Source organism: Sus scrofa, chromosome 18 (assembly GCF_000003025.6).
Source record: "Sus scrofa isolate TJ Tabasco breed Duroc chromosome 18, Sscrofa11.1, whole genome shotgun sequence".
In the NCBI taxonomy this organism is placed as follows: domain Eukaryota; kingdom Metazoa; phylum Chordata; class Mammalia; order Artiodactyla; family Suidae; genus Sus; species Sus scrofa.
The window spans coordinates 3,036,675-3,062,027 of NC_010460.4; the positions used below are offsets into that span (position 1 = coordinate 3,036,675).

The following is a 25,353-nucleotide window of genomic DNA, read 5'->3' on the forward strand; positions in this document are numbered from 1 at the left end:
GACACCTACAAAAGCGAGTCTTGATGAGTTTGTGGCCTTTCCAGCAATACTTGGGTTGCAGGCCCAGTTGTCTGTTGAAGTTACTTACAGTTTGTGATGAAGCCATGTCACTGGCGTATAGAAAAATGCTCGTTTTGCATTTTCTTGGTGGGAAGGTATGCATCTATTTCATTCAAGTAAGAACTGATTCTTGACTAAAAGTCTGAAAGTAAGAAAAGGCTGGAAACATAAACCGTTACCTTATTCTCCCTGCTTGCAAGGATCTCATAGGTAAGATTTGTCTTCCCCACCCTAACTACCACGATGGGAAATCAGTAATTCATTAAAAGGTCATTCTTGGGAGTTCTCTTGTGGTGCAGCAGGTTAAGGATTTGGCATTGTCACTACAGCCGCTCTCGTCGCTGCTGTGGCTTGGGTTCCATCCCTGGTCCTGGAACTTCCACATGCCCTGGGTGCAGCCAGAAGATATTTCTATATGATCACACCATAAAATTTTGTGTAAGGACTCATTACCCCATTTTGTAATTGAGGACACTGAACTTTGGAGAGAAATTACCCTGTCCCCCCAAATCACATAGTATTTGAACCTGAGTGACTCTGAGAGAGAGAGAGAGAGATAGAGAGAGAGAGAGAGAGAGAGAGAGAGAGAGAGAGAAATACCTTCTTTCTTCTTCTTGTAAGACCACAGTTCTGTTGGAGAAGGGCCCCAACCTTATGCTCTCATTTAACCTTCAAAATACTCTCCACACACTGTGACATTAGGGGGTCGGGGCTTCATCATATGAATTTGATGTGTAAGGGGGTACAGTTCAGCCCATGGCAGCCCTAGAAGACCAGCGACTGATGAGGGAAAGATCCAAACAGCTTGCAGAACTCCAGGTTATTTTCCCCGTTTTCTCAAAGGCCATAGACTCTAAGAATAGCTAGAAAGGCCCTTCCCAATATTTACCTTCTCCATATGCCAAACAAGAGCCAGAAAAATTCCGGCCTGCTGTTTTATCGAGAAGAAAATGGCACTGTGATGCAGTATGAATTCAGGCTGCAGCCTAAGACATGGTCATGCCCACACTTTAAAAAAAAGTGTGTCCCCCTATTTATATATAAAAAGTCTGTGTTCTTGTCCCTTTCTCTCACTGCAGAGTAGAAAACAACGCATGTCACAGCACTGAGAGCTAAAGAGTGAGGGTGCTGTGGGCTGGCAGAAATCCCGCTTTCACTCAGGACGCCTCAAGCTCCATACACCGTGGTTAAGGCGGAATCGTGCGCTGAATGTGACCAGATGGCGCTGTTTTCCTTTTTCAGCAGGTGAAGAGAGAGCGGTAGACCTTCTGTTCAGCTGAAGCCCCCTTGGTCGCTTTGCCCACACCTGTGCACGCGGACCAGGGTGCGGCCTCTCTGCTCCAGGGAGGACGGTACACGTGACCCGGTGAGAGCGAGCCTGCAGTGTGGCCGGCGTCCCCATTCAGAGAAGCTCCTGGGGCAGCGAGTCACTGGCGGCACTCTCTCAGCTGAGCACATAGTGTGGGCCCCTGACTCCACGGCTTCCTGAATTGGCAGAGCTGGTTTTTGACAGTGTGGACGGCAGCGGGGGTTGTCCCGGCCAGCCGCAGGCAGTGCATCAGGACGAAGAATCTCCCAGGTCAGCAAACGTCTTAATTGTTACTTTCCCGTCTCACTCAGCAAAGAGCCTCAAAGGCACTAGACTCCGTAAATATTTGCTGAAAGAGCAAAAAATAATTTTTTAAATAATCTCGAGTAAACTGCTGACCTGGGTGTTACATGTGGGCGGGATATCTGAGGGGAAGCATTTTACAAACTAGAAATTAAGTCGGCCTTCTTTGTGGCGACCTCAGAGCAGTGGTGTTTTACATTTTTAAAGCATGGTTGTTTTAAGGAAGGTGAAATGTTAGCAATAAATAGATGCTAACTTTTATTGAAATCCTATAAAATAAGATTAGGACACACTTAACGGAAATTACACCTCTTGGATTATATGCCGCTCCCCCTGTAATTATGGCAACAAAGTGACAAGAGCCTTTGAGGGGCAGGGGCAGCCAGGGAAAGCTAGTTCACAGGGAGCTATGGAGGGGTTAAAAGAACGCAGTAACAAATAAAGTAAAGGGAGTTCCTGTCGTGGCTCAGTGGGAACAATCTGACTAGTATCCATGAGGATGTGGGTTCAGTCCCTGGCCTCGCTCCGTGGGTGAAGGATCTGGTGTTGCCGTGGTGTAGGTCGCAGGCGAGGCTTACATCCCGAGTTGCTGTGGCTGTGGTGTAGGCTGGCAGCTGCAGCTCCAGTTGTACTAACCCTAGCCTGGAAACGTCCGAGTGCTGCGAGTGTGGCCCTAAAAAGCAAAAAGAAAAGAAAAAGAGCACGGTGACCAGAGAGACTGGTGAGACAGGCGGTTGGCAGGAGCGTCGCTTATGTGTGCACTCAGAACAGTCACACCTGGCTGATGGAGCCACAAGCCCCTACCCTGCAGCCAAAACCACTCCTCAGGCCCAGGACGCATCCGCCGGAGAGGCCAGGTGCCTGGGCCGAACGGTCCTGCAGCTCAGTGCTAGGGCCTGGCCCTCGGCATCTGCCCAGTCCTTCCCAGAGAACCCGTGGCTCTGCTCACAGTTTACTGGGCGTGGAGGAAAGGAGACACCCAGGCACTTGGAGGGTGGCAGGCACAGCATCGGGATTGACTTAATACTCGGACTCCAGAGTGCGCGGTCCTTGTTGGCGTGGCGGCAGCTGGAGGCCGGCTCACAAATGGAAGCTGGTCAGGGTCCAGCTCAGAGTGGATGCCCTGGGTCAGGGGATCCCTCAGTGGTTATTTCTCCACTTCCTAAGGACGTAATTGGAAGGCACTTCATGGTAGTTGGCAGACCCCACGCTGGCTCCTTGACCTGCGGGGTAGAAGCTCTCAGGATAAGGAAGCCCAAGAGGCCGCCTGCAGCACGTCCCCCCAGCCTGTGGCCAAGACAGCAAAGAACAGCCGCTCGGCTCTGGGGAAGCGGCGGAGCTCAGCCTCCCCGATTGAGACCCGTGCGGTTCTCTGCTCGGTCTCTGCAGCCCCTGCCTGCGGGCAGGCGACAGGGATCGACCACAGACCACAGACGCAATCACGTCTTAGCACAGTTGTGCAGGCTGGGCAGTGGGCACCTCTGCCGGAGTGGATTAACCCAGGCGTCAGAGCCTGGCGTGCAGCACGGGCCGGAGCTCCTCTCCGGCCCCGTCACGCGGGAGAGTCCAAGCGGCTCCGGCTCCCTGGAACCGCCAGCGGCAGCCGGTTGTGTTCTTGCTCCCGGGCTCTGTTCCCTTTCCCTCCCTCTGTCTTAAAACGGTCTGAAGGGCCCTGGAGCATCTAGATCAGTGGTTTTCAGAGGGCCGTTCCCAAGCCCCAAGGAGCCCCTGCGCCCCCGCGAGTGGGTCTGCAAGGTCCAGACGGTTGTCGCAGTAACAGAGGATTTGGTTTGCTGTTTCCACGGTGTCGACGTTTTCGGCGAGGGTGCAGACGCGCCGGGGCTGCGGGCGCCTGAGCACAGACGGGCTCGACGTGGGAAAGAGGAGCAGCACCAGCACCTCCCCGCTGGCCGCGCTGTCCCCGGGCCAGGAGCAAGGCGGAGCCAGCCCCGGAGCTCTCAGCGCTTAAACCCTGACCTGGGAACACACATCTTCTAAGGCTCCGGAGCAAACTGCCGGTCTGCACTTGGCCTTTCCCGCACGCTCGGAGAAGACGGCTTCCTTGAGGACGAGCGCTGGGGGTCTAGGTTGGAGCGCGCTAGCAGGGGCTTGCGGTTTGGGTTTGTTTTTTTGTTTTTGGGTTTTGTTTTTGTTTTTGTTTTTTTAAAGAGATATGTTTTTTATTTAGCACCGCCAACAGGTAAGAACGAGCCTTAGTCAGTCTTGGGTATTTAGCAGGTATTTTCTAAAAACGGAATAATGTGATCCTTCACTTTAAGGAAAACAGCTGACAGTACTTACTGTCCATAGTGACATTTGAGCTTTCAAGTGCAAATGAGAACTTGGGGAAACTCATTCCACTGTGGTGAACTTGACCGCTTCCCAGTACTCGAAGAGTTTTCTGACGAGATGGGTGGTGATCTTGACAACTGTGATTTTTGGTATTGTGTCATGAGAGCTGTCAACCAACATCGGAGAGGTCCAGAGAGCAGTGAGCGGATACGATCCAAGTGGCCAGTGCGTGTTGCTCCAATTGAAAAATACCCTTTTCACAGAGCAAAAGAGCCCAGTGGGTTTTACTGTAACGGAGTCCACACTGCAGTAAACCTTTAATAAACTCCCACGTACTGAATTTTGATGTACCATTGCAGAAAAAGATCTACAATTATCTGGAAAGACTATTAATATGCTCCACCATTTCCCATTTCTGTGAGGCTAGATCTCTTGATACGTTTAAACCAAAATAACGGATCACAACAGGTGGAAGGTAGAAACAGATATGCGATGCCAGCTGTCTCAAAGAGATGTGCCAAACCGATAAACGGTGCCGCTCACAGATTTCTTTTGTTTTGGAAAATAGAGTTTTTTTCATAAAGATGTCATTTATATCATCATTTAATAGGTTTATTTTTTTTGTTTTAAATGAATTAATACACAAAAATATTAAAATAGTTCCATGTGAATGTGTATTCCAGCCAATGTAAATGGATAGAACACATGGAAACAGGAGCTCTTTAGGGTGACTTTGAAGCGTGTAAGACTGTTCTGAGAACACACTGCTGGAAGACGGCAGTTCCAGGCGTTCATCAGAACCTGACGCCGGCCCGCTGTCTTGATGCTCAGTGTCAGAGTCGGTGGTGAACACGCATCCTGCAAAGGACGGGGGTGCATAAGCCCGTGGAAGATTCAGGTGCCTGCGGGGATCAGGCAGGGATGCTGGGGCTCCGTGGCCTGGAACTCGCCAGGACATTCCTTCCAGCATAGTGGAAAATGATGCACTTCCTGCCACTGAAAGGAAAGCTTTTATTGGTGCCAAGAGCAGGAAGGGCCTCCAGCAGAGGTCCTTCTGCCTGGGCCCGGAGACCCGGCAAAGCCTGTGGTGCTAAGTGTACCTGCAATGGGGAAGGACGCCAGGCTGGCTTTGCGGTGCACACGGACAAGAGAGCCACAGTGGTCGGGCTCCGTGTCTGCTTTTAAGTGTCAAGATAGATGCAGCTGGCATGGCTTAGAAGGAGCTCAGTGTGGAGTTCCCGTCATGGCTCAGTGGTTAACGAATCCAACTAGGAACCATGAGGTTGCGGGTTCGATCCCTGCCCTTGCTCAGTGGGTGAAGAATCTGGCATTGCCGGGAGCTGTGGTGTAGGTTGCAGACGTGGCTCGGATCCCACGTTGCTGTGGCTCTGGTTACAGCTCCGATTCAACCCCTAGCCTGGGAACCTCCATATGCCGCGGGAGCAGCCCTAGAAATGGCAAAAAGACAAAAAAAAAAAAAAAGGAAGAGCTCAGTGACCAGTGGATCAGATCCTTCAAGAACGAGGCCTCGCCTGGCGGGGTGCCTCCAACATCCCGATCGCCAGAGGTGCAGGCGACTGCGGATGGTAGGGGAGGAGGTGATCGGCGGGGCACCCATGAGGCCTGGAGGCCAGCTGCAGTGGAGGGGGTGCACCGTGGTGTCACCTCAAACTCACCCCGGCTGGAAAGAGCATAGTGAGAGAGGCAGGCATGTTTGAGGGGCACAGGGTGTGGGCTGTGGTGGACACCACGGTGTGGCTCCAGCTCCCTCCCTCTGCGCCAGGGCTGCACCCCTAGATGGTGTGTGTGGGGGGGTCGGCTGTTGAAGGCTGGGAGCCACATTCAGAACAGCATTCCTGGGATCTGCTCTCTGCTGCCCAAGGTTACATCCCATCCCAGTGGGTGACCCACAGCCAGGGACTGCCCAGGGCAGGGAGGCTGAGGCCCAGGCCCCTTGCCTTCATTTGGGACACCTGCGGCAGGCACCCCTGCTTCAGAGCTCCTGGGCCCTGCCTGAGGCCTCAGTTACAAATGCGCAGCGGGCAGCTCTCCCACCCCAGCCCTGCTCCCTCACTTCCTGGTGGGCGTCTCTCCTGAGAGTACTTCCCAGGAAACCTACGTGAGGTCCTCCATCTCCGTCTGTCGCCGGGAAGCCCAGTCTCCGAGCAGTGCTTCGCCCCGGGTTCCTCCGTGAAGGATGTCAGGTTGTCACAGGGGGGGTCCCCGGCACTGTCAGCATCCGTCACCGCACTTGGCAGGTGTGAGTGCTTAGGTGAGCGTGAGCCCACGAGAGCCCGTTTTCTGGAGGAAAATCATGACTCCCCCCCCCACGCCCCCCGCTGGCTGAAGTGACTCGTCTAAAGCTAGTGAATTCTTTTTTTTTTTTTTTTTTTTTTTTTTTTTTTTTTTTTTGTCTTTTTGCTATTTCTTGGGCCGCTCCCGCGGCATATGGAGGTTCCCAGGCTAGGGGTCTAATCAGAGCCGTAGCCACCAGCCTACACCAGAGCCACAGCAACGCAGGATCCGAGCCGCGTCTGCAACCTACACCACAGCTCACGGCAACGCCGGATCGTTAACCCACTGAGCAAGGGCAGGGACCGAACCCGCAACCTCATGGCTCCTAGTCGGATTCGTTAACCACTGCGCCACGACGGGAACTCCAGCTAGTGAATTCTTGATGGGGGTGAGACTTTTGAACTAGCTTATGCTGGAAGAATAGAACAAGCTTGACTTGCCTCGGCCTTGACGTTTCCGGTGATATAAGGGGCTGGGCCCAAATGCTCCGATTATCACTGCATGTGTAGAGCGGGCAGCGCCCAGGAGTGGAAGGCGTAACACCTCCTGTGAGTGAGCGAGAGCCTTCACTCCTCCACCGGGTGCGCGACACACGGGGAGCCTTCGCCAGCCTTACCCGCTGCCGTGCGGCCCTCAGGTCCCTGCGTGAAAGTCGAAGGAGACTGCCCGTGGCTGGGGGGCTCTCCTCCCCCTCCCCTGGCCGACCAGGCGTAGTTCAGGAAGCTGCTGGAAAGGCAGCGTCGTCTCTGCTTGGCGGTGGGAAAGGCAACAGCAGCCCTGGCCTCTGGTGAGCACACACCTGTTTTCAGTTCCTAGAGCCGCCTGGCTTTTTGGAGCGCGGCCCCGAGGCGCGGTGGCTGAGGGCGCCGCCAGGGGATCCGCGCAGAGTCACACGCTTTAGCACAGGCTCCTCTGCCCGGAGAGGGACGTCGCTTCTGGAGAGCGCCTAAGGCCCGGAGCTCGCAGACGTCGCCTTGCTCAAGCCTCCCGTGGCTCCAGGGTCGGCCCGGGGACGTGGGCGGGAGGCCGGGTGGGCCGCTTCGCAGGCTTTCCCGCCGCCCTTGCCTCCCGGCCTGGCGTTTAGTTCGTGGCTCCTCAGGGAGTGGGTGTTTTGCGACTGCGAAGTCTCCACTCTGACCAGCATCCGGAGCCACGCCCGTGTCCTCATGTGTCCGGACCCACACTGGTGGATGGGGCTGAGGCTTTGTCCCCTGGCTGCTAGTCCCCCTCGGGCCAGGGGGCCGTGGTGGGGTCTGGAGGCCCCAGAGGTCCACGTCCGCGAAGGTAACAGCTGTGCATCTGCATCGCTCCCCCCACGAGGTGGAGACAGGGCCTTAGGTAGGTGAAAACTGGGGGGAGGTGGTCTCAGAAAGCAGGAGTGGGGGAGCAGGGAGGGGCCAGGCCGGTACGAAGCATGTGGTGGAGCCGGCTCCCTGCGGACGTCCAGGGCTCTACCCACCGGGAGACGGAGAGTGACCGTAAGGGGGAGCTCACCTTGAAAGTCAGGTGTCAGATACTCGTCCAGTCGTACACCCCATTGGTTGAATTTTGCCGCAGAGGTGTCACCTTCACCACCACCGGTGCTTCTGGGCAGGCTGTGTGGGGGGCCAGCTAATGCCCCTGGTGGTGAGGACAGCCCAAGGGCAGGAGAGGGGGAGCCCCAGCTCCGTGCTGTCCGTGGCCAGCGTGCGGGGGCTTTGTCCTCCCATCTGCCGCTGAGATCGGGGCTGGACCCAGGTGCGCTGGGAGCCAGAACCAGCCCTTCCTGTAGGCTCGGAGGGTTTTCCTTGTACCTGCTAAAGGGCCGCAGGTCCCTCCGAAGAGGCCTGAGGGAAGCTCATAGTGTGCGCGTGTGGCCACGTCACAGGGATTCCTCAAAGGGGCCCAGCCTGCTCTGCAATTAAGAGGCTCCGGTCTGCGGTCAGGCTTGGGCCTGGGAACCGCATCAGGGGCTCGGAAGCGTCACTGCGGCAGCTGGCGGCAGCGCGCTGCCCACGAGACCTGGACGTCCTTCTGGCGAAAGAAGCACGTCACTGGGTGGCTCTTAGTCTTTATTTCTAGGGCCCTCTGCTTGATGAGCTCCCACTGGGATGCAGTGGCCAGAACGCTGCGAGGGGCTCTCTGACACCGTCTGTGAGATAAGCGAGGTCAGCCGTGTCTCTGACAGGCGTGTCCCTTCTGGGACCCCACTCTTCCGTCCACAGCAGGGAGCTCTTTCAGTCGGCCGCTTCCTGTGTGTCCTCTGGCTCAGAGGACAGCCTCCAGCCTCCACAGAGCTTCCGCAGGACGTCTGTGCTGTCTTTAACAGTGCGTTTGGATTTCTGAAAACCTTGCTAGTGTGGAAAATGTCAAGCACCCGTACCCCTAAAGAGTTCAGTGTAACAAGTAGCAAACTCCCACGTGCGGCAGTCAGCTTCGGTTCACGGCCCGTCTCGCTCACCTCTGTCCCCAGCGCTTCCCTCTGCTCTCCCCCGACACCCACCGAGGCGTGGGAAGCAAACGCCATCACACTGCGACCTTCACAAGCACGTTGTGTGTCTCGAGATGAGGACGGTTCTAAAAACATAACTACGTTCACTATCACATCTGAAAGGAGCAACGCCCCTTCCCTAACATCAAATCTCCAGTGAGGAATTCCCGGCGTGGCTCAGTGGTTAACAACCCCCAACTAGTATCCATGAGGATGCGGGTTCCATCCCTGGCCTGGCTCAGTGGGTTAAGGATCCGGCGTTGCCGTGAGCTGCGGTGTAGGTCGCAGACACAGGCTCGGATCCCACATTGCTGTGGCTTCAGCTCCGATTGGGCCCCTACCCTCGGAACCTCCGTCTGCGGCAGGTGCAGCCCTAAAAAGACAAAAAGATAAAAAAACCCCTCCAGGTGATGTTCAAACCTGGCAGCCGTTCAGTAGTTCAGGTGTTGAAATCAGGATGCAAACAGGGTCCACATGTTACATTTGGTCGCTCTGTCTCTGAAATCTTTTCAATCTAAGCCCACCCCTCCTCTCTATTCTTACAGTACATTTATTGAAAAAACTTGGTCATTTGTTCTGTACCTCAGTGCATCTCAAAATTTAAAGTTTAGGCAAATCACATGGGGATTTTTTTTTGACAATACAGATTCCGAGTGAGTCGGTCTGGGGTGGGCCTAGGAGTCCGCATGTCTGGCTAGCTCTCTTGGGGAGGCCAGGCTACCAGTCCTCGGATCACACGTCTCTTTTGCTCTTCCGGTTTCATTGAGACGTAACTGACAGAGAGCCCCGGGCAAGGCGAAGGTGGACAGCACAGCGATGTGACTTACACACGTCACGAAATAACCACCAGGGTAAGCTTCGCGGGCACCCATCATCTCATATGACGCAAAATAAAAGGGAGAGAAGCAAAGAATGTGTTCCTCGTGACGTGAAGCCAGGATTTACGCTCTGCAACTTCTGTATGAAACACACATCGGTGTTAATTGTGTATGTCGTGTGGCACGTTGCAGTCCCCAGTACTTAGTGATCCGTTCCCCTCCCCAGCCCCACCTCCGGTGACCACAAATCGGATCTCTTTTTCTGTGAGCTTGTTTGGTGTGGAGGTACTGTTACGATCGACAGCACCGTGTGGTGTCCGGTACACACCACGGGGACTCAGTGCTGGCGTACGTTTCACAGCGGCCACCGCAGTCGGGCTAGTTACCATCTGTCGTCAGATAAGTAAATTGTTATTGACTCGGGCCCCCCCTGTACCCTTCGTACCCGGGTAACTGAGAGTCTGTACCTCCTAATGCCCCTCACCTGTGACGCTCATCGCCCCACCCCCGCCCCTCTGCAGCCCCCTGTTTGTTCCCTGTGTCCGTGACTCTGTTCTGTGGTTTTGTTTTTGAGATGCCACATGTAACTGAAATCCTACAGCGCGTGTCTTTCTTTGATTTATTTCTGTTCGCACAGTATCCTCTGGGTCCATGCGTGTTGTCACAGAGCAAGATTTCATTCTCTGTGGTTGCTGAGCAGCATTGCGGTATGAGTGTGTGTGCATCACACACTCTATCCATTTCTCGGCCCGGGGGCCCTGCATCCCCGTGGCTTCCCCATCTTGGCTATTGTAAATAATGCGGCAGCGAACATAGGGGTGCAGATACCATTTCAAATCAGTGCTTTCATTTTCTTCACATAAATACCCACGAGTGGGAGTGCTGATCGTGTGGTAAGTCTGTTGTTAGTTTTTTGGGGAACCACCATGCTGTTTTCCATCCCGGCTGTACCAAGTTATAGTCCCACCGATAATGCAGGAGGGTTCTTTTTCAGATTCTCTTCCGTTGTAGGTTATTACAAGATACTGAATATAGTTCCCTGAGCTGTACAGTGTATCTTTGTTACGTATCTATTTTATATACAGTGGTGTACCTGCGTTAACCCCAACTCCAAGTCCATCTCCCCACCACCACCGCTATCCCCTTTGGTCACGATAAGTTTGTTTTGTGAATAAGTTCATTCTCTCATGTTTTAAGCTTCCTCATACAAATGATATCATATGATATTTGTCTTTGACGTAACGTCTCTTAATATCTAGGTCCATCCATGCTGCTGCAAATGGCTGTGTTTCATTCTGTTTTATGGAGGAGGAATATTCCTTTGTGTACATGTCCTGCGTCTTCTTGATTTATTCACGCACAAATGGGCCCTTAGATTGCTTCCGTGTCTTGACTATTGCAAACAGTGCTGCTGTGAACATGGGGGTGCATGTATCTTTTCAGATGAAGGGTTTTCTCTGAACATGTGCCCAGGAGCAGGATTGCAGGATTATGTGGTAGTTCTGCTTTTAGTTTTTTGAGGCTCCGCCTGTCCTCTTCTCCGTAGCGGCTGTGCCAATTGCCATTCCCACCAGCAGTGAAGGAGGGGTCCCTTTTCTCCACATCCTCCCCAGCATGTGTTATTTGTAGGTTTTTTTGACAATGGCCATTCTACCTGGTGTGAGGTGGTACCTCGTTGTTGTTTTGATTTGCATTTATCTAATAATTGGTGATATTGAGCATTTTTTTCACGTGCCTCATGGGCATCTACATGTTTTCTTTGGAGAAATGTCTATTTAGGTCTTCCACCCATTTTTCGATTGGGTTGTTTGTTTGTTAGTCTGTATGAGCTGTTTGTATATTTTTGGAGATGAATTAATTAATTTCTCCCAGTCCGGAGACTGTCTTTTCGTTGTGTTTGTGGTTTCCTTTGCTGAGCCAACGCTTTTAATTAGGTCCCATTTGTTCATTTTTGTTTTTAGTTCCATTACTTTAGGAGTCAGATCCAGAACAATTTCGTTGTGATTTATGTCAAAGAGTGTTCTGCCTATGTTTTCCTCTAGGGGTTTTATAGTATCCGGTCTTACATTTAGGTCTTGGAATTTGCTTTTGTGTATGATGTGAGAGAATGTTCTAATTTCATTCTTTGACGTGTACCTGTCCAGTTTTCCCAGCACCACTTATTGAAGGGACTGTCTTTCCTCCATTGTTTATTCTTGCCTCCTTCATCATAGATTAATTGGCTGTAAGTGCATAGGTTTATTTCATACGTTTATTATATGGAAAAATCCATACAAATTTTGTAATTATTTATTCTAGTTCTCTGAAAAATGCCATTGATATTTTGATACTGTGCTGAATCACTGTAGATTGCCTTGGGTAGTATGACCTTTTTTTTTTTTTTTTTGTCTTTTTGCCATTTCTTGGGCCACTCCCACAGCGTATGGAGGTTCCCAGGCCAGGGGTTGAATCGGAGCTGTAGCCACCGGCCTATGCCAGAGCCACAGCAACGCGGGATCTGAGCTGCGTCTGCAACCTGCACCACAGCTCACGGCAACGCTGGATCCTTCACCCACTGAGCAAGGCCAGGGACCGAACCCACAACCTCATGGTTCTTAGTCGGATTCGTTAACCACTGCGCCACGACGGGAACTCCAGTATGACCGTTTTAACAATATTGATTCTTCCAGCCCATGGGCTAGGTAAGTATACCTTTCCCTCTGTTTATGTCGTCTTCCGTCTCTCTTGTCAGTATCAGGCTTTCTTTTACCTCCTTAGTTAGATTTATTGCTGGGAATTCTTTTGATGGAATCGTAAGTAGGTTTTCTTAATTTCTTTTTCTGATCGCTCATTGTTGTGTATAGAAATGCAGCAGATTTCTGCATGTGGATTTTGTATCCTGCAACTTTATTGAATTCATTGATGAGCTCTCATAGCTTTTTGGTGGCATCTTGAGGATTTTCTGTGTAAGGATCAAGTCATCTACAAACAGTGACAGTTTTACTTCCTCCTTTCTGGTTTGTATTGCTTTTGTTTTTGTTTGTGTGTTTGTTTTTTCCCCTTCTCTGATCGCTGTGGCTAGGACTGCCAATACCGTGTTTTATAAAAATGGCCAGAATGAGCATCCTTGTATTGTCCCTGATCTTAGGGGAAATGCTTTCAACTTTTCAGTCTTGAAAATGCTGTTGGCTGCGGGCTTGTTATATGCAGCCTTTATTACGTTGAGGTATGTTCCCTCTATGCCCACTTTGTTGAGAGGTTTTTTTTTTATTGTAAATGGATGTTGAATTTTGTCAAAAGCTTTCTCTGCATCTGTTGCAATGAGCATAGGATTTCTTACTCTTAACTTTGTTAGTGTCATGTGTCACATGGATTAATTTGTGGGTGTAGACCCATCCTTGCATCCTTGGGACAAATTCCACGTGATTGTGGTATATGCTCCTTTTAATGTATTACTGAATTTGGCCTGATAATACTTTGTGGAGAATTTTTGTATCTGTGTTTACCAGTGACATTGGCCCATAATTCTCCTTGGGGGTCATGTCTTTGGTTTTGCTGTCAGGACGATTCTGGCTTGCAGCATATGTTTGGAATGGCTCCTTTCTCTACCATGTTTTGGAGTAGTTCGTGGATAGGTGGTTAACTCTTCTTCAGATGTCTGGTAGAGGAGTTCCCATTGTGGCTCAGTGGGTTACAGACCTGATGAGTATCCATGAGGGTGCGGGTTTGATCCCTGGCCTTGCTCGGTGGGTTAAGGATCCAGCTGTTGTGAGCTATGGCGTAGATTGCAGACGCAGCTCAGATCCCACATTGCTGTAGCTGTGGCGTAAGCTGGCAGCTGAAGCTCTGATTTGACTCCTAGCCTGGGAACCTCCCTATGCTGCAGGTACAGCCCTAAAAAAAGCAAAAAAAAAAAAAAAGTCTGGTAGAATTCATCTGTGAAGCTATGTGGTCCCGTACTTTTGTTTGTTGTGAGTTTTTTTTTAATTACTGATTCCGTTTCATTGCTGGGAATTCTTTTGTTCGTATTTTCTCTTTCTTTCTGATTCAGTCGTGGGGGATTGTACATTTTTAGGAATTGATCCATTTCTTTTAGGTTGTTCATTTAATTGCCGTATAATTGTTCGAAGTAGTATCTTAGATCCTTTGTAATTCTATGGTGTTGGTTGTAACTTTTTTCTTTTTTTATTATTTTTTTTAATAGTTATTTCCTCAATTTTTCTACTCTCCAGCAGGGTGACCCAGTTACACATACATGTACTCATTCTTTTTTCACACATGATCAGGCTCCATCATGAGCGACTAGACATCGTTTCCAGAGCCACACAGCAGGGTCTCACTGCTAATCCATTCCAGAGGCACTAGTTTGTATCTATTAACCCCAAGCTCCCCAACCAACCCACTTCCTCCCCTCGCCCTTGGCAACTGCAAGTCTATTCTGCAAGTCCATGATTTTCTTTTCTGTGTGGCTGTCACTTCTTTCTCATTTCTGATTTTATTTCTTTGGGCTCTCCAATTCTTTTTTTGATGAGTCTGACTCAAGTTTTATCAATTTTTGAAAACTTTTCAAAGAACCAGCTCTTAGTTTAATTGATCTTTTCTAGTATTTTTTAACTCTCTACTTATTTCCGCTCTGATCTTTATGATTTCTTGAATTTTACTAATTGTAGGTTTTGTTTGTTCTTTTTCTAGTTCCTTTAATTGTAAGGTTAGGTTGCTTGTATGAGCTTTTCTTATTTCCTGAGGCAGTCTTGTATTGGTATAAACGTCCCTCTTAGAACTGCTTGTGCTGCATCCCATAGACTTTGTCTTTTTTTTTTTTTTTTTTTTGCCTTTTTTTGGGCCGCTCCCACGGCGTGTGGAGGTTCCCAGGCTAGGGGTCTAATTGGAGCTGTAGCCACCGGCCTACGCCAGAACCACAGCAATGTGGGATCCGAGCCACGTCTGCAACCTGCACCACAGCTCATGGCAACGCCGGATCCTTGACCCACTGAGTGAGGCCAGGGATCGAACCCGCAACCTCATGGTTCCCAGTCCGATTCGCTAACCACTGCGCCACGACGGGAACTCCTGTGTCCCATAGACTTTGGATCATCGTGTTTTCATCTTCATTTGTCTCCAGGGTTGTTTGTTGTTTTTTTACTTTTTCCTTTGCTTTCTTCAGTGACCCATTGGTTGTTTAGTAGCATATCGTTTAGCCTCCATGTATTTGTGGGGTTTTGGTAAGAGTGCTTTCTGGATTGTGTTGTGAGAGACACATAGTAAACCACGATGAGATGATCAGAGTTCAGGTATGGTCAGCCTGCTGCGCTCATTCTAATGGTCCCCCTCAGCCTTGCACCTTTCAGGTTTTTTTCAGCCGTGAGTGATAATTGCTTTGATCTCTATTTCACATTAGGCCGTGGAATGGTGATCTTCTGTCGTCCCTGCTTCAGTAGCAGCTGGAATATTTGTATAAAAGTATGTGCTGTCAACTATTTAGCTACCTTGAAGTCCCGCTGACATCGCAAAGGTAGAATTAATGCTTTATTCTGTCTCTTTATTTATTAATGTCTGGCTGGGAGCCCTTGAAATGTGGCGAGCCCTTGTTAAGATGTGCTGAAAGTGTAAAATACACACCAGATTTCAGACCCAGTGTGAGAAGGGAATGGAAAATAGTCCGTTAATTCTTTTTTCATGCTGCCTAGAAGTTGAAGTGATACTCTTCGGGATATGGGGTTTCTTTGTCCTCTTTTTAAAAAATGCGGCTACCAGAAAAGCATTTTTAAATCCGGAGTGGCTCACCTTTGTGGTTCACATTCGGTTTCAGCTGGACAGCTCGGTTCCAGGGTGTGTCCGGGAGCGGGCAGCGTCTTCACCCTGTCGAGACTGGGTGAGGGACTAGGGGCCACGGTCCATGGCTCCACTGAAGCGTGCGGTCTGGAAGGGGACATCTGTGCCCTGCGCCCGGCCCGGCCTGTGTTTTATGTTCCCTGGCCTGGCCCTGGGGTACGTGTCCACCAGGCCTGCCCTGCCTCCTGCCACTGCAGACCACCTAGACCCCAACACTCTTTCCCCGTGCAGGTGTCTCCTCCGGGAACCAAACTGGAGTTCTAGACAAGACCTTCTTTTGCACATAATGGAACCCGTTTTCCTTGAGGTTCCCTGGGGTCTGTCCCTGCCTCCGCGTCTCCAGCCCCTTAACTCGACGTCGCTAACGCCAGGCAGTCCCCAGCCGCGCTCCCTCGCAGGGACCACAGTCCTGATGCCGGGAAGCCTTCACCAGTTTGGGAAGAGTTCCCAGGTGACGCAGTGGGTTAAGGACCTGGCATTGTCACGGCTGTGGTTTGGGTCCCTGCTGTGGCACAGGTTCAGTCCTTGGCCCCAGAATGTCCGCATGCCGAAGCCGTGACAAAAAGAAGGAAAGACAAGCTTCATTCCAGTGCCGCGACGCTGCAGAGACAGAGACAAAGAGACAGGAAGGTGTTGAAGCACGAGTAAATATACAGCAGACACTTCACATGTGCAGATAACCAGATGGCCAGTAAACATGAGACAAAATCAAGGAAATGCAGGTTAAAACTACGAGGCAGCACCACTGCCCGCCCACCCAACTGGCCAAAATGAAGAAGACCGCACACCCTCTGGCAGGAGGGAGATGGTACAGCCACTTGGGGAAACGGGCAGCATCGATCTGAACTGGGCACACGCACGTCCTCCCAGCCAGCAGTTCCACTGCTGGCTTATGTGTATATGTGACATGCCTGTGTAATCTAGCCACCAAGTGCCATGCATGGGCACACGCGTGTAGCGTGTTCGCAATAATGAAAGCCGAGAACTGCCTAAATGCCCATCAGTGGTGACGTGGATGAAGGAACTGTGACATTGACCGTGGATCACGTACAGCGACGTGGATGAAGAGGCTGCAAGGACATGCAGTAATACAGAGGGCTCGCGCGGCCAAAATTTAGAGCCAAAGACAGACACAAACTATGTGCTTCCATTTATATAGAGTTAATCACAGGAAATGGCTGTAAGGTATCAGAAATCAGGGTAGTTAGCTGTGCTTTGGGGTGTGAGATGCTGGCAGTGTTCTTGAACCAACTGCACCGGGCTAGGGATCGAATCCCCCTTTGCGGTGACCCAAGCCCCTCCAGTTGTGTTTTATTTATTTATTTATTTATTTTGTATTTTAGGGCCGCACATGTGGCATATAGAAGTTCCCAGGCTAGGGATTGAATTGGAGCTACAGCTGCAGGCCTACACCACAGCCACAGCAACACCAGGTCCACGTGGCGTCTGCGACCTACACCACAGCTCACTACGAGGCCAGACCCTTGAGCTAGTGAATGAGGCCAGAGACTGAACCCATGTCCTCATGGATACTAGTTAGGCTCCTTACAGCTGAGCCACAACTGGAACTTCCCCTGCAGTTGTATTCTTAACCCACTGGGCCACAGCGGGAACGCCAAAAAATTTAATATTACAATATAAATTCTTTTACTATACTCCGCACTCCCCATTTCTAGAACTCTCAACAGCTTGGCCCCTGAGATCCAAAAAGTGGTCCTGCAAGGTGACCTCCATGTCAAGGGACAGCACCCCCACTCCCTCTCGTCAAAGAAGCATTGCCATTGGGCTTTCACAGGCAAGGCATCCATCCTGCAGAGAAGCCAGATGGCGTGTTCCCCGGGAGCTGGAAATGGAAGCGCGGATTCTGCAGCTTCAGGCGTGTGTTTCTAACCCTGGTCTGTGCTTGGTGATAATGACGCTGTCTCTTGTTTAGGAACCAGAAACCAGTGTCGTGCTGGAAGTCCGCCTTTGTCCTGGTTGTCTTGGCTTCCCAGCCCTCTCTGCTCCCAACCAAGCCTTGTGTGCTAGAGGCGTTTTTAATGATCAGGAAATTAAAGCTGAGTCTGCCCTGGTCCCCACCATGTGTCGCTGCCAGCGAAAGCTGTTTGTCTGACCTTAGCGCTGTCTACCTGGACCGGTTTGTATCCAGTCATGCTGATCTCAAATTCGTCACCACAAAAACATCTGTGAAAGAACAGCTACTGAGCCTTTTATGGTAAAATAAGAGAAAGGTGGATCTTCCTGTAAGAAGCCCTTTGGGGAGGCCCACAATCATGTTATATGTAACATTTCTTGTTGTAAGTATTTGTATTTTTATTTAGGTCATAAAACTTCTCTCTCTGAATGACCCTTCTCGTAGATGCGTAAATATCCTTTCGAAACTCTCTCCGAAGCCCAGTACTAATGACAGTAGTCATGGAAACCACGTCCTACCGTTTCTTCCAGACTCTGAGATACCGTGGCTTTACTGCAGGCACGGCCCCCTGGGTTCTCTTCTGGGCCCTGCTATCAGGCCGAGAACTCTTGGAGGAGTCCTTAAAGGTTTGGGGCCTCAGTGACATCTATCCAGTATCCCTAGTAGGCTACATGGTTCACGTTTTAAGCCAAGTGGATTAACTGTGCAGAAAAGTCTTCAGTGAACCACACTGGTGTAGCTGGTGTGCTTAGAAGCTCAAGTCTCATTTCACCTTTCAGATCCTGTAGACTAGATGCCGAGATTGAGTTTAACTTTCTGCTTACGTTGGAAAGTGTGAAAAGGGGAGGAAATTGTCAGCTAATGTATACGTACATATAATCATGTCAAACAAGGAGGAAAGATGCCTCACGGCCACAATCTCGTCTCTGCAACTGGTGGTGTGGTCATAGCTGGAACTGACAAGTGCCTTCTCCTGCTGCCCAGCCCACTGCTCCTTTGCCCTCTACAAACACCTCGGCTAATCATGGGTGGTCTCCTTGCCACCAGCTTTAATCACAGGCCATGGGCTACGAGGAGTCCCCTGCGTTGCAGAGAGAAACGTGGAGTTGCAGGACAAGGGATCACAGGTCAGCTGTGCGCAGCAGGTGGTGGCCCCAAAGGTTATCATTGGGTGGAACGTGAGAAAGACAGGCCTGGGAACTTGATGCAATAGAGGCCCATCAGGGACCTTGATAAGTGGCCGTACGGATGAGCAACAGATAACAAAAAAGCGTTTATTTTTTATGAACCAAGTCAGGATTGCAGCATACAAGGTGAAAACAGTCAGGAATCCACATAAAATTCTCCGGATTTAAAGCCTTCCTTTCGTATGTTTTACTTTGCTGCCTCCAGTTTCTCCCAGGTTCCCATTTTAGCACTAAGGAAATGCAGAGGAAGAATGACATGGAACCAGGCAAGGCAGAAGAGAGGATTCGAGAGAGCCACGGACTGAAGCGTGGAGACAGGGCGGATTGGAACGTGAACACGCACCAGCCCAAGTCCCTGACGGCGTCTCCCTTTCCTGTTTTCAATTTTGGATCTTCATTTAGCATTAGGAAGGCTGGCATTAATACTTTTACACCCAAAAAACATCTGGTTTCACAATAAAGCCACTGCTCCGAGGATGGGTTCCAAGAAAGGACGGCCTCGAAAAACATAGCGCTGGCCAGCGCCCCGCGCTGCGTTTCAAGGGCTCATCTCCGCTGGACCCTTCCGTAGAAAGCGCTGCTGAAGAAGGGCCAGTGATGCTAATGAAGATGCTGCAGCCGAAGGGAACACATGCATCCGGACAAAGCCCGAGGACCCCACTTATGATCCCCCTACGTGAGCTTCCAGTGCAGTGAGAATTTTCTCCAGGAGGAGAGCGTGGAAGGCGGCACTCTCTGCCCACGCCGCTCTGTTTCACACATACAGTCATCCGAGTTCTCATAGCTGCCACATGTGGGCAAACAGATTGAGTAAGTTCTCCCACTCGGCAACATGACAGTGATCCAGCCCCCTGAGACACTAGCCAACCATTGCAATGGCCGCGTGTTGTAGAAACAAATAGAGTTTGTGTTCATTCATTGAGGTAGATGGTCCTTCACTTCCCATGGGCTTATCTTCCTTTCTCCGCACAGGTGGGGGGCAGACGCTTCCTTCTCCCCGAGCACGTGGGTGACACCAGGGTCCTCGAATGCGCCCTTCTGTTACGGCTGAAGAGCAGGCAGTCGGTGACACCCAGGGAAGGCACGCGGGCTGTGCTTTTCTGTCTCCCTCCCCCTGGGGCCTCCTCAGCCCTGACCACAAATACTGGACCCCCTGTCTTGGCCTTTCTAACCAGTAGTGTGTTTTTAAGTGACAGAAACGACTGGTTTACACCTGAGGAAATAATTCCTTTGAACCCTAGTCGGGAAAGAGAGTACAGGGTCAGAGACTCTGGAGCTGGGGTTTGAACATCGCAAAACCTTAGCTTCAGGATTGTCGGGGAGGTTGGTAAGTCACAGCCCCTAAAACTTGTTGTACGCTCAAAATTGCCGTTCATGTTAGAAGGAAGAAAAGGGGGGGTATTTTAACTAATTTACATAACCATATACCTAGTTTGTGGCCATTTTATTTTTGTGACTCAGTGCTCATAAAAGTGGTGACTCATGTTGAAATGTCTGCCCTTTTTTTGGTAATAAAAATGATTTTTATTATCTTGGGACTGTGTTCCTAAAAGCCCTGTGTTTATTCTGATAAGACACTGAATTACTCTAACTTCCTGCAGATGAATACTGTTCCTTTTTTCCCATAAACTTCACAGTAGGCATCTGCACTAGATATATTCTGAATGAATTTCTCTAAGACTTTATTTATTTTCACCTATGCTGTGCAAGTAAGTCTCAAATTAAACAGCTCCATCAAGTCTCAGCAGCTGGCACTGTGCCCCACTGAGTATCACAAACTGAAAAGGATTATTTGGGGAGGCTTCATAATTATACAAAGATGAAAATGTTGGCAGCCAGGAGATACATATTTTTCAAGGTTTGAGCAAAAATTTAATGAAAGTGCCACAAATACATTACTTAGGATGATAGTTTGCACTTAATCTGAGGCCTTTTTCTCCCTGGACTTCAAAGTCTGGACGCATTAATTAGCCCTAATTCCCCTGCTTTCCTGGTGGTCAAGCACTCAGCCTGCCCTCCGGAGACAGCTCAGCCACGCGGAGGCGTGTCAGCCGGCCGGCCCGGGGCAGGGGCCGCTCACACCTGTTGGGTGTTGGTCTTTGGGACCTGGTTTGTGGCAGTTTGTGACCTTGACGCCCCAACCCAGAGTCAGCAAAGCAAAGCCCCGAGGCTAAAGCTGGCCAGCTGCCTGCTTTTGTGAGGAGCGGTTCCCCTGAGCCAGCCTTGCTTGTTGGTGTGCAAGTCCGCCGAAGCCGCTTTCCGGGCGGTGGCCGGGCTGAGAAGTCAGAACAGACCTCACGGACCATGATGCCTCAAATACTTCCTGTCTGGCCCATCACGGAAAAAAGTTTCTGTTCCCTGATCTGATCTCTCCGGACTTCTCTCCCCATCTGTAAAATAAAATGCAGTATGTCAGTAGCGCAGTGACTTCCACGAGGAGAGGTAAGTGTCACGTTTGCATTATGGTGACTCTCTGGGCTGGTCCCTTAAAACCAAAGCGAACAGTTGTGTCCCTGGCACAACGTTCATTCATTCAGAATGCCTGCATCTGCTCTTTCACGAGTCATCCGTCATCCACGTGGCATCAGGCACCAGACTAAACAGCCGCGGATATACTTGTTAAGAGAACTAAGACCCATTGGAGTTAGTCGTGGAGGGATTATGGGGGTGGGGACATGTACTTTAAAATCCAGTCTTTTTGGTATTTTATATAAACACTGGGAGTGAGGGGACCTCCCACATTTTACATCCACTGCCTTGTGTGTTTTCCTCGCCCTGAGCACCGTTCAGACGCATCAACCGGCCGTTACCCCTGAGCTGGGATGAACCCTCTCTCACGTGGTCGGCTCAGTCTCCATCCAGCCGGAGAGCCCCAGTCGTGTAACTTACTTGTGATCACAAACAGAAGGGACCAAATACGTTCCCTCTCAGGGCACCAGTGGTGTTTCCTGAAGCGGGAGGTGTGAGCGCGGACGTGGGAGGAGGAAGTGTGATCCGCACGTGGAGGCTTGTTTGCAGGGGAGCCACCCAGCGTGTGCCCAGCGCCGCGGACGGCAGACGTTCCGGGGGTGTTTGAGAGGATCCTGCAGCCCAGGTTGGTGGGAAAGGGCGTGGTTGGGGGCGTGGCAGGAGATACCCCTGGTGCTGGGGTTCTGGGGTGCACAGCTGGGGGCGGGGAGTAGGTGATGGCAGGTTACGGTTGGCAGGCAGCCTGGTTGGCCTGAACCGGACTCTGCGGAGAGGGAGAGGCCGTGGACGCTTGGGGAGGAGAGGGGAAGCGTTGTCTGGCAGGTGGGACTAGCTGAGCTGCTTGGCCTGCTAGCAGCCGGACAGGAGCAGGTATTTCCAAAGAGGACCAAACAAAAGGCCAGCGTCTCCCGCCTTAGTTTTGGCCTGTCCGTTTGGACGGGGTTTAGAATAGGTGGAGAAATACGGTCAGTCATTCTTTGTTTGCACTCGGTCTTCCTTGAAGGTGTTCAGCCCACGTCTTTGGAGGGCCTTGTCCAGCCCCACCCCACGACACCCCCGCTCCTTCAGAGCCCTCGAGACTTTCCTCCTCCTGAGAGGTTCTTGGCCATCAGCCCAGTTAGTGCCCACGGGACCACCCCTCAAACTGCATGACACTGTACCACTCGTGTTGGCACCTGAGCGCTGCTTCTAGAATGGGACTGGGGCGTCCATGGCCCCCGGCTCAGCTTCGCTTCTTAGCAAGGCCTCCTAGCCGTGCCCCTCGGGGCTCAACCAGCGTTTGTTCAGCTGAAGTGAACTTCCTGTAATCAGATGATAACTTCATCTGACTCTGCTAGGTCTGTGTTTCCAGTTGTACCGCCGCTCGAGAGCTCATGTAACTCTTGGTGGACCTGGGCTTCTCCCGGGGAGCAGACGGGCTGCGGACATGTGGCACTGAGGCGGCTGGGGTACAGGAGCACCTGGGTCCCGCCTGTCCAGTCCCTGCACAGGACTGACCTCGCGAGCCCACTCTGGACGGTGCGTCAAGAGTGAGGCAAAGAGCAGCTCGGCCGTGGTGTCGATGCAGCCTCACTGTCCCTGAAAAGTAGGTCATCTTGTTGGTACAGCACTGCATTAAGACCCGGTCACCCACCAAGGGTTTAAACACCCATGACCATGAAAGAACAAGGCCTATTTGATTTTGGTAAGTCATGCCGATATTACCAGGCTTATGATTTTCCTGTGACTTCCCCAAATGTTATCCATTTAGCCCATCGATGACAAGTCTGAGGAAAAATCGAATATTTTAATATGCCGTTATACCAGGTGATAATTTCAGAGACTCTCCTATTCATTAGAATTATTTGCATACGACATTGTAAATCAACTATAATTAAAAATAAAGGAGTTCCCGTCGTGGCGCAGTGGTTAACGAATCCGACTAGGAACCATGAGGTTGTGGGTTCGATCCCTGCCCTTGCTCAGTGGGTCAAGATCCGGCATTGCCGTGAGCTGTGGTGTAGGTTGCAGACGCGGCTCGGATCCCGAGTGGCTGTGGCTCTGGCGTAGGCCGGCGGCTACAGCTCCGATTCGACCCCTAGCCTGGGAACCTCCATATGCTGCGGGAGCAGCCCTAGAAAAGGCAAAAAAGACAAAAAATAAAAAAAATAAAGACACAACAAGATGAGCAAAAAAAGACTTTGGCCTTATTCAGTGTTTTGTGATTGTTTTGTTGTCTGTAGTGAAACTGATGTGGTAGGACTATTATAAAACCTTCTGTTCCAGGATCTTTTAACCTTATATAAAGGATATGTACACTGACTTCTAATTCGATAGAAATGACTGGCTGTCAGCCCACATTTTTTACCTGTACCATGTTTCAGAACAAGTGGGAAATAGCCTTGGCATGTAGCCAATCTCTTACCTAAAATTCCCTTCAATTTGTCCCATTCCTGGTACTGACGGCAAAGCAGTGCGTGTAAAACTTGGCGGTATTCCCTCTTGGCATAGCTTTCCAATTATTGAAAATTAAGTAACTCCCTATAGAAGAGAAATCATTAAATATATAGTAAATAATGAGGTTAATTAATTTAACCCCTTCTAATTAGGAAGCTAATTAAATCAGAAAATTAAAACTGACACAAGACATTAAAATAGGGAAATTCCAAACTGGGATCTAACCACCGTCTCTTCTTCGTTTTCAGCCGTTCCCAAAGAGGAAGGAGTGCGTCCATTGCAGCTACAAAGAAATCAGTGGACTACTTTCAACTTGAACTTGGCATACCGCAAGTACTCTTTTTAGAGAGTTACCTGTTTTCTGCTTCTATCGTATGTGAAACTCTTGTTCCTTTCAATGTTTTAAAAGGCTGAATTAGCGTAAAAGTCAAAAAAAAAAAAAAAGATGGAGCCCAAATTCGGCTAGTAACTGTCATCATGAGTAAACGTCACCTAAACTCTCTGGGTCTCCGTTTTCTCGTCCTCAGTATATTCTAGTAAAAAGCGAGATGGACTCAGTATCTTGGAGATGGAACTGCATCTGAATAGGAGTCACAGGGGAGAAGCCGGGGTCGGGAGGACTGTTAAAACCCTTGTCAGTGCGTGACGGTGCAGAACCAGGTCCCGCCTCGGCTCTTCATTCATTAACTGGTTAACAATCGGAGATGAAACGAAGGATATGTTTTCAAAGAAGCCCAACTCTCCCCCCATCCCGAAAGTGTCATACCCGTCAACATTCTATTTGGATATAATTTCTAACCTCTGGGAAAAGTCTTGGGAGTCACAACAGAATTCAGGGAAGGCTGTTGTGCTGCTTAGTGCCCCTGGCAGTGGTGTTTCTAAGCTTCAAAATATCTGAGCAGGTGACATCCTGCTAGAAGCTTTGGGACTTTTTGTCCTTTTTACACTGTTTTCATTCTGTGTGCAGGTGATAAAGGCATGGAGCATTTTGGCCCAGGCTCTTTTGTGGGGTCCCCTCTGGGAAAGTGAGTTAATATGGATTCCCCAAAGCCAGCACCAAAAATCCCCCCCACCTTTTTTTCTTTTGTCATGCCAATGGCATATGAAGGTCCTGGGTCAGGGATCGAACCTGAGTCACAGCAGTGACAATGCTGAGTCTCAACTGGTAGGCCACCTGGGAACTCACCCTACCCCAGAATCCTTTTGACACAGAAGAGGTCTTTGATAGACACTTGGTCTTACGTACAGAAAACAGCAGCCCTGGTTTGTAGGGAATCTCCCCCATTTCAGGGCTCTTACCTCAGTACCTGGCGCTTGTGCCCTCTGCCAGAAATCAAGCGTAGCCCGTCTGGGCAAGATGGTGCAGACCACTGATGGGGCACAATTCTTTCCTCCAGGTCTGAATGCTTAGTTCATCCATCTCAGTTACGAGAAACAAATGTGTCCTAATTCCTTGGCATGTTAATGCTGCTGGTGCTTGACTTCAAGTGATCAATACAATTCATAATGACTGTTTTATTTTTATAAACTTCAAAGGCCGTAAATGAAGCAATAGTTAATGCCATAGCTAGCCTGCCACAAAGTACTTAACCTTTAAATAGCTAGGAAACTGGAGTTCCCGTCGTGGCTCAGTGGTTAACGAATCCAACTAGGAACCATGAGGTTGTGGGTTCAATCCCTGGCCTTGCTCAGTGGGTTAAGGATCTGGCGTTGCCGTGAGCTGTGGTGTAGGTTGCAGACACAGGTCGGATCCCGTGTTGCTGTGGCTCTGGCGTAGGCTGGTGGCTACAGCTCCGATTCGACCCCTAGCCTGGGAACCTCCATATGCTGCGGGAGCGGCCCAAGAAATGGCAAAAAGACAAACAAAAACAAAAGCTAGGAAGCTATTTTCTTTTCTCTTGTTACCACAGCTGCAGGATGATTCTGCACCTCAAGTTCAACAACCTGCTGTGGTGAAACTCCAGGATCTTCATATACTTGGCATTTAT

The 25,353-nt window shown here is 50.3% G+C and overlaps 1 long non-coding RNA gene across 1 annotated transcript; it reads left to right on the forward strand.

Annotated features, from left to right (window-relative positions):
- LOC102168197 lies at positions 337–23,793 on the forward strand. Its single transcript, XR_308943.3, has 2 exons — positions 337–1,639; positions 23,614–23,793. It is a non-coding gene; the product is annotated as an uncharacterized LOC102168197 (long non-coding RNA).